A 12,249-nucleotide genomic window follows, 5' to 3' on the forward strand; every position below is an offset into this window, starting at 1 on the left:
TGAAGATGAAGTGCGTGGAACAGCACAGGGCTTGGCGCGTGGAACAGCACAGGGCTTGGCACGTGGAACAGCACAGGGCTTGGCGCATGGAACAGCACAGGGCTTCCCGCGTGGAACAGCACAGCGCTTGGCGCGTGAGCCCTCATGAAGCAGCCTCTGTGAGGAAGGTGATTCAGGGACTGGAGGCCCTACTGCTTTGGTGCCATGGATCCCCCAGCAGGGGACCCAGCGGGAGGCCCCCGGGCAGCCTCCTCTTTTCATGGGGCCTCCACTTGTCCATCTGGGAATTGGGACTAGTCCCTGCTCTCCTGCCTTACTGAGTAACCCTCCACTGAGCTATTGTCAAATGATGCCCTGAAGATGGCCAGGTGTGGGGGCTATGAAGTGCTTACAGGGGCACAGGCGCTGGTCACAGGTGCTGTTTACTGAGCAGTTACTATGTGCCAGGCCCTCTGGTAAGCCCTTGGCATGCGTTATCACTCTTAAGCTAGCTTACAGCAACCCTGTAATTATCCTCGTTTTGCAGATGGGATAAATGAGACTCAGAGAGGTTACCTAACATCCAAATTCACACAGCTAGTGCCGTGTTTCCCTGAAAATAAGACCTAGCCGGCCAATCAGGTCTAATGTGTCTTTTGGAGCAAAAATTAACATAAGACCCGGTCTTATTTTACTATAATATAAGACTGGGTTTTATCTAACATAATATAAGACCGGGTCTTATGTTAATTTTTGCTCCAAAAGACGCATTAGACCTGATTGTCCGGCTAGGTCTTATTTTCGGGGAGACAGGGTATGTGGCCAAGCCAGGATTAAAACTCAGATCACCTGTGTTTCTAACAGTTCCCTGGCCTGCCTCCTCATGCCCTCGGGTTAGAAAGAGCACGTGGGAGGTGGTGTGTGGGGGGGTGTTATGTGATCCCTTCCCCACACCGAGATCATGCAGTCACGGGTCCTCTCATGCCAGCAAACACAGACCGTCAGCTTCATCTGTAGTCCTCCCTCCTGGTCGCCTTCCCTCTGGCCTGGCCCTGCCCTGCTATACTGTCTGTCTGTCTGTCCAAGGCCAATCCCCTCTGAGCAGAACAGTTTACGACACAAAGCCAGCAGGTGGGCAGGTCTGGGCAGGTGGGGAGCAGCTTCTAACCGAGGGGCAAGACAGGCAGTTCCGCTGTCTGAGGCCCCCAGTCTCGCAGCTTTGCAGGCCGAACCTGACTGAGGGCCAGAGGCAAGACAGGGGTTAGGGACGATTTGGGAGCATCAAAGTCCACACTAATGAGATGCAGAGGGGCCTCTGATGGGCTCCAGGCCAAGCCCCCTGAGTTCCACATTTAAGCCCCCGGGGCTCTGTCCACACGGATTCCTCTTACCCATTGTAACTCTGCCCCACCCTGCCATTGGCAGACAGAACTCGGCCACGCTGTGTTCTTACCGACAGGGCTGGCCATTGACATGAACCAGTGGTTCCCACCATTGGGAATTCCCTGAGGGGTTGGGGGTTAAAAATACATATTCCCAGCCCCACCCCAGAGCCACTGAATCAAAATCCACAGGGGTGGGGCTCAGGAATAGACGTTTAACAAGTTCCAGGGTGCTTTTGGTGTGACTGGTGAAAAAGGTGATCTCTTTCTTGAGGTTCTTATGTTCTGCCTTGCTTCCTTTCAAAGTTGATGTTCCACATGTGGCCGTCTCTGAGGCCCCAGTGAAGAGGGGGTGGGGGAATTAGGGAGACCACAATCTTCATGATGCTTTTAGGCTAGAGAAGCGATTCTCACATGTAAGCGTGTTAAAAATCACAGCCTCATTCTCAAGAAGTCTGATTTATGATTTACTAGGGCTGCTGTAAGGTTCAGACTGCACATTTTCCCCTGTAAGTGGTCCACTGATCACTCTTGGGCGAGTGATTGGCCAGTAGGCAAAACAAGGTTCTTTCTGAAGTCAAACAGAAAAGCAGACAGAAGAGGGAAAGCAGCAGATCTGATACCTGCACCTGACTTTCGGCTGGCAGTCTCTGAGTCTGCAAATCAATCTGTTCATCAGCATCTCAAACCTCACAGGCAACTATTTGTCTTCCAGCGGACAGGTCTGTCCATCTTCCACATAGAGATTCAGCCCCATGAACCATGTTCTGCTTGCAATGAATAGAACCTGAAAAAACGAAAAGTGTTCCGTCCACATATACCTCGTGACCCAGCAATTCCACTCCAATTCCACACACAACAGAAGTGTGTGCATGTGTCACCAAAAGATCCACGTGAGAATGTTCAGAGCGGCACTCTTTATAATAGCCCCACGTTGAAAATAGCCGCAATGTCCATCGAGAGCAGAATGGATAAGTAAATTGTGGTATGGTCATGTGATGGAATACTATACAGCAAAGAAAATGAGCTATTGTTCTAGGCCAACAACACAGGTGAATCCCACTCGCATAAAGTAGGGTGAAAGCCGCCATATAAAAAAGAATACATGCGGTGTTATTCCAAATATATAAAGTTTAAAAACAGGCAAAACTCGTCTATGGATTAGGTTAGAATGAGGTTACCCTTGGTGGGGCAGGGGGTCACAGTGACCAGAAGGGAGGGCACACAAGAGGTTTATGGAGTGGTGGTCATGTTCTGTTTCTTTATCTGGCAGCTGGTTAGTTTTTGGAAAGTTCATTGAGCTGTACACTTAGGCTTTGTGCACTTTTTTGTATGCACATTATTCTTCATGAAAAAGTTTCCTAAAAATGCTCGTCTTGGACTTCAAAGAAGACTTGTAATAACGAGGGCAGACATTTAAATAATAAAAGCATTCTGACTGGCAAATTGAGCAGGATTTCATAGCTATGGGATCTTGGACTCTTCCTGCCCCAGGAACCAGGAAGGAGACAGTTCTCAAAACCCAAGAAGCGTGGGAGGCATGCCAGGGCACACACCAGCGCTGTGGAAAACCAAAGCCTCAGCAGTTCCCTTTCCCCACCCCCACCGGCCCCGCCCTCCACAGGACCGCAAGCACAATGGTGAGCCCACTTTCCTCTGGGTTCCCAGGTTCAGCTGAGTTCCAGTTCATTGGGGTTTAGTTCATGCAGCATTTTTATGTCCTCAGAGAGGTTTTCTGGCCCATTTTCTTGTTCGATCCTCTCAAAGACCCAATGAAGGAAGAGAGGAGTATTTCTATCTTATAGATGGGACAGTTGAGGCCTGGGGGGGGGGGTGGAGGTCAAAAGACTTGTCCAAGGTCATACTGCTAGCAAGTGGCCCAGTCAGGACTCAAACACAAGGCTTCAGACGCCAAATCCAATACTTCCTTGGCTACACCACAGATGGGTTGGTCTCAGGAATAGCCATGCTGGTTATAGCACCGGTCGCTTAGTGAGCACATTCCCTGTGGATGGACCCAAGGAAGTAGTATTATTTCATCCCCGTTTTACATATGAAAAAAAACTGAGGGTCAGAAAGTCCTAAGGCCTTGTCACAGGTCAATGGCCAGTACATGTGGAGCACGGATTGGAGCAAATGGTCTATCGGAGTTGAGTCTGAGCTCTGAACCACTAGTCCAGTGGTTCCCAAACCCAACTGGACCTCACCGGGAGTTCCCTTGGAGCTGGTAGAAATGCAGAGTCCTCCACATTCTAGTTTTGTAGACCTAGGATGGAGCTGAGAAATCTGTATTTTTTTTAATAACAGCCCTAGGCATTTGGGAAGCTCAGCCCTCAACTAGCCTGCCGCGGAAATATGACAGTGAAAACAAAACAATTTAAAGGTTACGTTTAATTTAGCTACTTCCAAATTAACTCACTGAGACTCTCTAATAATTAGAGTTCCCCTAATGATGGTACACCTCCCACAAGAAAGGATTGGAGAACGGCCCGGCTGGCTGGGTAATCGCTACACTTGGGCTGGGGTAGTGACTGGTAAGGGGGTATCAGGAGGGCTCGTGGGGGCGGAGGGGCCGGTGACATCTGCCTTTTGCTCTCACTGCTGGTTAGCCACTGTTTGTGTGCACTTTGTGAAAATTCATCAAGCTGTCACTTGAGTGGATGCACTCTGTTTTTGAATGTTTACAAAAAGAAAAACAATCAGGCTGTCCACTTGTTAGAGACATTGTCCAAGGAACTTTTGCACAGCGTAGAGCGTTATCCTAGGGATGTGATAGGTTTCTTCTAATTGTTGGCTTCCAAGAGTTTGAGATTCTAGGATTTGAATTTTTCAAGATGCTGTGATTCACTGAGTCAACTCCCAACATTTCAGGAGCCCTCAAATCTATAAAAGTAGCTAACGTTTCGGGAACTCTTAATGTGTGATGACTACTAAGCTAAGAACTTTCCACCTGTCAGCGCACAGCGGCTCTGAGAAGGAGAGAGCGTCATCCAGCCCTGTACCCCTCAGGGAGGTGAAATGATGTGCCAAGGTCACAGAGACAGGAAGCAGCAGTCAGGACTGGCTCTCGAGCACCCTGGCTCCAGAGCGCATGTGCTCAGCCATGCGGCCTGCCGCACGGATCTTAGGCTGAACTTCTCAATGTGTAAATTGATGCATTTAGTGCCGTGTAGCCTTGTATTTGTTGGGAGGACCCAAGAGGGAGAGGGAAGGGGAGCCTGCAGGGGCAGACAGCCAGCAGCTCTGACCTGGGACATGTGAGCACACACGGGCCAACACGCACACACACGCGGCTGTTACCCCACAGTGAGCATGTACAGTCCTGCTCAGCCTGCTCCGAGGCCAACTACTGTGGGCACTGGAGCTGAACGGGAACGGAGAACTGGAGGATTCTCCAGCCGGGGCTCCCTGCCCCCAGCCAGGGCACAGACAGCTGCCCTGCCCCCGCACTGTCACCTCACAGGGCACACGCCAGTCTCAGCAATGGAAAAAGACTCCACGGGAAGTGAGGGAGGGAGGGATTTCTCTCTTCTGCAGGCTCCAAACTGGAAAATGCTTCAGGCATCACCTCTTTCAAGAAGAGAGAGATTTTAGGAGGTAATTTGTCAATCAGTGGGTGATGGTAGACTGTCAGGCTCTGTGATTGGCCAACACATCTTAACCTTCTGCTTGGACCCCTCTCCTTAAATCCATGCTCCGCCCACAGCCTTAGACACCTAGCAAGGCAGCCTGACTTCAACTCTTTCAACACCGTCCTCCAGTATTGACAAAATAAAAGCCATGCTCCTATGATGACTTTCTGAAGTTCTTATGTTTTAAATCTATACATGGAAGTATTTCCAGAAGCACTTATATATCTGGGATTTGCTTCAAAATAACCTGGGGAGGCAAGAATTGGTGGTGGTATAGAGGAAACATAATTGTTGAAATGGGGTGAACGGGTTTTTAAAATACTAGCCTGCTGACATCTATGGTGTCATCTGTCAAATGGGACTGGTAATTCTTGAAGGCAGATTTCAGGGAACTCCTGAAGGTCAGTCCAGTTGTACAATTACGGACACCTGCTGACTTGCTGGCAGTAATGATGGAATGGCGTGTGCACACACATATGTGTGTGCATGTGTGTGGGTGTTGGGGGTAGGGTCTGATTGATGAGGTGTATGTCCCTTGTCCCCTGAGGGGCAGCTTACAATTTAGGGATCAAGCTTGTTCTTGATCCCAAATTGTCTCCAATGTACGTGGCGGTGATTTACTAGCCTCCAAGACTGACCACCCACATAGAAAACAGGACCGTCTCATGAACTGGACTAGGCAGAGAGAGGCAGAGGAAAGGGAAAAGATCTGAGTAGCAGTCCTGCCTTCCCCACTCACTTGCTGTGTGACCTCGGTCAAGTCGGCAGCCTTCTCCGGTGAGGTCCCAGCATCTCCATCTGTCTAATTCCATTATCTCTAGGGCCCCTTCCATTCCTGACTATTATCTGTGATTGGGTTGGGCTAATGCTTAGTCCCTCTAAGTGACGGTTCTCATCTATGAATTAGAAATGAAGATTCATTCATTCTCTCAACAGATATGCAACAAGCTTTTTGTTGGCGCCAGGTACTGGGCTTGACCTGGGTGGGTGCCGGAGCTGTGCGCAACAGCTAATAGGAGAGACAGTATCAAACCAAAGATACACAAATAACTAACATTACAATTGTGATTTGTCTTAGGAAGGAACCCTTCAGGAAGCTATGGGTGCTTTCCACCCCAGGGAAAGCAGAGAGGTGCTCTGTGACACCTTGATTGATGACTGAACAAATCAATAAGGCCCTGTGCATTACTGCATCGTGTAATTCTCACATCAATTCTCTGAGAAAAGGACTATTATTGGCCCCATCTTTCAAATGAGGAGGCTGAGCTTTAGAGAAGTTGAGGCCCAGGTCACACAACAAATAATATCCAGGACTTGGACCCACACTTTTCTTTGTACACCTGTCTAGAAACCCCTACTGTAAACGTAAGCATTAGTGCCATTAGTTGCAGAAGTCATAGTATTGAGGTTCTGAGCTAGCATCAGACCCAGGAAGTACAGGAAGCTTCCAGAAGCTCTGCCCATCCAGTCCTGAAGGAACCCAAAAGGCAGAGCCCATCCAGAGGGTACAGAAAGATCCCCGACAGGAAGGTACCAACCCTGTCGCTCCCGGCACACACTGGTTTTCTCGAAGGCTTGTCACCAGTCCCACGTTCTTTCCCACCTGACCCACCTGGCCTGCAGCAGTGCTGGCTCCATGACCTGTCATGCAGCCGCTGGAAGGAGAACCTCCAGGCCACGGTGAGTTCAACTGCACCCTGAGAAGCGTGTGCAGAGATCATATCGTGGCAGCCTCACTCACAGAGAACGGTTGTCGAGGGAGCCCAGCAGCCCCTTGCCGTGGAAAGCACAGGCACAGCTGACATGTAAGGCTGGAGAACATCAGTGACCTTCTGGGTCTGGTTCTCTGAGTCCTTAAGGCAGCCACTAAGAGGCATGGAATCAGAGGGGAGTTCCAGGGAGACCTTGACTCTCTCTAGTTCTTCCCCCATTTTACAGATGAGGAAACTGAGGCCCAGGGAGCTCATGGCAGAGGGGGCCTTTCTGTTTCACTCTTTCAGGCTAGCCTACATCATGGACTCAGCACCTTCCTGCCAGAAGCGTAACCTGTGTTTCATGTACCCAGTGATCCTGGGAAGCCCAAGCCTACCACTTACTGACCATGGCATATTGAGCCCCTTGGGTTCTTCGCCTGCAAAATGCAGACAATCATTCCTGCTCTGCTTACCCAACAGGCTTATTGGGGTGAATCGGTTAATTACAGATCTTAATACTCCAACCAGCTTTATTTTTATAAATATGGAAATAGGCCCAGAGAGATATATAACTGTCCTGGGCTACACAGACTGTGAGTCAGAGACACGAATAATGAAATTCCTTTCGCACCCTGCCTGCTATGAAAACGCATGTTTTTCAAATGACCATGCATACTCAATCCAGTCACTCAACCCCGGAAGCATAGTAACTATTAGTAGCGTATTCTGTGCAGGGCACCCTTAACCTGCCCAGGCTCAGTTCTCCATCTGTAAAACCAGCTGAAGGACAAGAGGCATTCATCCTGAGCCTGCTTCTCTACCTCCCTGCTCTCTCCTGAGCCCAGGTGTCAGCTCCGGCGTGTGCCTGCCGACAGAGGCAGCCTTTTGAGCCCTTGGCAAACCTGGGCACAGCCTGGCTGCTCCCCATATTGGGGCAGATAGCATTCCCGCGTCCCCCACAGGAGGGCTGAACTCTGGCCTGGTGGCTCTGCTCAGCGTTCCACTCCAGCTCTCCTGCCTCCAAAGATATGCATCGGGTTCGTGCTTCCCACAAGACAGGGGAACCGAGCTGCCCACTCCCTGTCCCCAACCCCAGCGCTCCCTCTGGTGCCTCGCCCACTCGCAGCCTTTCACAACCTTTAGAGACCATGAGCACCCCATTTTACAGCCAGGAAAACTGAGGTTCTAGTCCGGATGCCTCTAAAGAGTGGCAAGAGAGCCAGAGCTGGCCAGGTTATCTGACTCTCTCAGGAGTCCCTCCTCCTCACCAGGTGGTTTTGTCTGTGCCCCGGACACACACAAGCAGCCACCACCTCTCCATTCCCTCGTCCCTGCACGTCCCCCTCAAACCACAGAAAAAATGGCCCTCACATCCCCCTGAAGGCTCATCCCCAGAAAGCCCAAGCAGGGGATTTCATTCTTCCAGGGACAAGAGTCGAACTTTCCACTTGTGCAACTATGACCTTGCTCCGTGAAATCAACGTCTTAGCCTTGTCCACTCCTGAGCCCCAATCCCCAGCCCCTAGGCTCAGGCTGGCTGCATCTCGGGCTTCATTCCGTGTACCTAGGTGATCCAAGGCCCAGGTGTCCCTGTCCTACCCACCCCCCATACCTGCCTCAGCAGTCTCCTGGTTCTGTCCCCATTTCCCAAAGCCCCCAAAGCCTGCCTTCTCTGGGACAAGGCACAGGAATGGATTAGCTTTGCAGCCCCCCACAACCTCCCATCCTCCAGCAGTTCTTACCTGTGCCCTTCAGGTAGGGGAGGGCACCCCCGGCGGGCTGCCCGACTGGAGCTTCTTTCACTAGCACCCGGCTGACAGGCTCTGGAGGGAAGTGCAGAGAAGGAGCAGGAAGGCACAGCACACGAAGAGGCTGCTGAGAAAGTTGGAGTAGGTGTGTCCCAGCCCAGGAGGAGGAGGAACAGAAAGGAGGTGGGAGAATTGAGGCGGATCATCCCCTCCTGCCAGCTCTCTGTCTCACAGAGAGGGAGGGACGGAGGGAGCCAACTGGTTTGTGGCCCTAAGACTCACGGTGGGGAATCGAGTCATGGAAAATGACGGCTGGAAAGTTGCTGAGAAATCAGGCCCATCTCCACCTCCCTTCTCGGTTTTACAGAGGGATAAACTGAGACCCTAGACAGGTAGGACTTGCCCGTGGCCACACAGAGACCAGGAGGGGACTGGGAAAGGCCCCCGGTCGCTTAGCTCTTGGGACAGTGTTCTCTCCACTGTCCTCTTCCACACTGCAGATCTGAGGTAACAACCAGTCATGCCTCCCACCATGGCTGATTCAAAGTCCTAGGTAGCGCTGCTACCTCCTTGCTCAGTAACCTTGGGCGAGCCTCAGTTTCCTTTTTTGAAAAGGTGGAGATAATAACTCCTACCACACAAGGTGGTTATGGGGATTAAATGAGATAAAGGTTGTTGGCACTTAGCAGAGAAAGTCTAAGGTAATTCTTATTGTTATTCGTTGTGACTCCCTCCTTAAGTGACTTAACCTCTCCGGGCTCTGGCTTCCCCATCTGTGAAATGGGGGAACAAGAATTTCTGCTTTGTAAGGTTGTGCAGTTTCATAAGACAGATAATGTGTGTAAAGTGCAAAGCATCTCGCTGGGAAGCAACCCATCTTAGTTTTGATGCATTTCATTTTGTGGGGTGCCTCTCTGCTCTGGCTCCCCAAATAGTCCAATGTGCTCCCTGTGCTGGGAACCCATGTTTTAAGGGAAGGGCAGAAGAATCGGACAGGAATTAGTGCGTGCTCTCTCTCTGCCTCTCTCAGTGCTTTCTCTCTCACTGCCACATTTTTTTAGTTATAAGATGCGTTCATTTGCTGCTTTCTTGTGAGCACACACAGGTGAGGCCCTATACGTCCCCTTTTCCAGGCACCGGACCAGACCCTGGGGAGGACATAGAGGTTAATGGAATAGTTCCTGCCCCACAGAGCTAAAATCGGCTCTGTAACAATCCTAATTCCCTCTCTTCCACCGGGACCTGCAGCCCCTCTGCAGCTTTCCTGGCAAATCAGTGAGTCTTCGCTTGCATATCTCCAAGTACAGGAAGCTCATTACCTCTCCCAACAGCCACTTCTGACTCTTAGCAATTCCACCTGATGTCCAGCTGAGCAGTAACCCTTGAACCTGGTTACTAATCGAGAATTCTACGTATCTTTATTTTTACTGTTACTGTGAGCTATGTGACCCGAGGCAAATGACTTAAACTTCCAAAGTCTCTGTTTCCTTATTCATTAAATGGGCTCGCAACTGCTTGGGCCACTCAGAACAGATCTGCTTCCTCTGCCATGTGACAGAGACTGAGGCCTGGTTCTGTGGTTAGGACTTGGTTTTCTAGAAGTTCAGACCTGACCCTGTGGATACATCGAACCGGTAAGGTTCATCAGGCTCTTGGCTAGTTCCCAGCTTTTGGGAGATCTTCACAAGTGGAGCTGCTGCAGCCACTGTGCCCTGGACAGTCTGTCCCCAGCTTTGAGGATGAGTCCAGGTGTCACGCCGGCCGCTGTGGTGTGTGGCCCATGAGTCTGGCCAGAGGTGCTCCCTACGAGGAAGACTGTCCGTGGCCTCCCTCCCACAGGCTGCCTCAACCCTGGTGTGAGGCCTAGGGGTTAGCAGCGTGAGGGGAGCTACCGTGATTAGCTCCGGTGGTAGGGCAACCCTGGCAATTATCCACTTGGCTGACTGCCGCCCAAGTCTGCGTCTGGGCCGATTAGGTATTAACCTGAGGGAGGGTGGCTGGGTGGCCCACGAGCCCTTTGACTGGTCATGTGCAGAGTGGCAGGCGACTGTCTTCCTTTGGGACCCCATCTGAGCCCAGGCTGGCTTCTCGCCCATCCAGGACAGGCACTGTCTGCAGCCTGGGGGGGGAGGAAGAGGGAGAGGAGTCCCCGGATGGATTCAGAACCCCGCAATTGTAGTGACACTGTCCCTCCTCTCCAGCTCCCCTGCCACTCCTGACCAGGCGCTGCGCCTTCTCCTCATCTGCGCCAGGACCCAACTGGAGGATCTTCTGGCCCCCCGTCCCCCTGCACCAGGGCAATTAGACTCCTCACGTGTCCCCCAAGCATGCTTGGGGGCTTCTCATTGCTGGGTCCCTGCTCACAGCTTCCCCGTCATCTAACATTGTACGGATTCATCTTGGTACAGCCCGTGTGCCAGGTCCCCTCAGAGCTCCCCGTGACCATGCCCTGCCCTGAGCAAAGGTAATGACAGTAATAATAATAATAATAATCATAGCTAGTCAGGCACTGAACTCAGAACTCTGTGGGGATGATCTCATTTCTCTGAACACCACCGCATTAAATTAGGCGCTGTTATCATTTTCTATTTTTCGGATGAAGAAACTGAAGCTCAGGAAAGTTTGAATTACGTGCCTAAGGTCGCTGGTCTAGACGAAGCCAAGTTTCAAGCCCCAGTCTGTCTGAACCTAACCCCGGGACTGCACTGCCCTGGGTCTCTCCCCCCACACACACACTGGCTGAACCTCCTCTGTGACCCTCTGCTTTGTGTCCTACTTCTGTATGCTCCTCTTTTCACTTCAAGTCCCGCCCCAGTCTATTTTAAGCTCCTCAGGGATGGATCTCTGTCTAACTCAGTGGTTCTCAGCCGAGACTCTACAATGGCCACCCCAGGGGCGGAGGGGAGGGGTTGGCTTCTATAGATCCTGATGCCCAGGCCCCACCCAGAACAGTTACACAGAACTCTCTGGGGGGTGGGCCCCCCCACCTCACATCTGTGGTACAGGCACAGTGTAGGCACGAAAAAGAATTTGATTCTGCTTCCCTAGCTCAATGAAGTAGGCACTGAACTCTGATCTTTAACATCCAGCTCTGCTGTTCTCAAGTTCTGATATTTTTCACAAGGATGCTGTAGGCTTCTAAAGAAAGATCTAGCAAAGAGTCACTGTTCACTCCCCCTGCTTGCCTGAGGACAGCTGTATTCTCCTCTGTGGACTGGCTCTTTCTCCCTCCCACCTAGGTTTCCCTACATTCACCCTGGAGTAGAGAGTGTAAATGACGAGCCCGAGTGATGAAAACTCTAGCCAGGTGGCACATTTCAGGGGGCCCATGGAGTCTAGATAGTATTATTTTCATTTTTAACAGACTGAACCCCTTTGATCCCTTCCGGGGCAGGCTAAAGGCTCAGGTTTGTTCGGTGAAAATTATAGACACAAATCCTCAGCGACAGCTGCATGTGCAGGGTTGGCCCAGGACCGAGGGGTTTCCCGGGACATGGGACTTCCGGTGCTATAACCGGCATGGTCCCAGGGCAAGGGGGACAGCCAGTCATCTGAGTGGCGGGGACTGCTGCCACACGTGCTGCAGACCCAGAGGAGGTGCTGGGTGAGCGTGGTTCCTCGTGGAAGACAGGTCTTGAGAGAAGATTCTGCTCATAGGAACAGTTGGTTGATGGACTGGTTACACTGAGACAATATGCTCAATGAACATGAAATGCAAACTGTCATTTCCAGGGCCGTAGTCCCTCTGTCATACTGCGTTGTCCCCAGGGAGGGTCACACAGCACGATGGGAGTGAAGCTGGGAGACCGGTACA

The 12,249-nt window shown here is 51.3% G+C and overlaps 1 protein-coding gene across 1 annotated transcript in view; it reads right to left on the reverse strand.

Annotated features, from left to right (window-relative positions):
• FAT2 (FAT atypical cadherin 2) overlaps window positions 1-8,597 on the reverse strand; it is a 72,775-nt gene extending 64,178 nt beyond the window's left edge. The window contains exon 1 of the mRNA XM_033095600.1: window positions 8,430-8,597. The gene's annotated coding sequence lies outside the window, so the exon portion shown is untranslated. The remainder of the gene's footprint in view (window positions 1-8,429) is intronic.
• Between the last annotated feature and the right edge of the window lie 3,652 nt (window positions 8,598-12,249).

The sequence above is a fragment of the Rhinolophus ferrumequinum genome, chromosome 24 (genome assembly GCF_004115265.2).
Source record: "Rhinolophus ferrumequinum isolate MPI-CBG mRhiFer1 chromosome 24, mRhiFer1_v1.p, whole genome shotgun sequence".
Lineage (NCBI taxonomy): Eukaryota > Metazoa > Chordata > Mammalia > Chiroptera > Rhinolophidae > Rhinolophus > Rhinolophus ferrumequinum.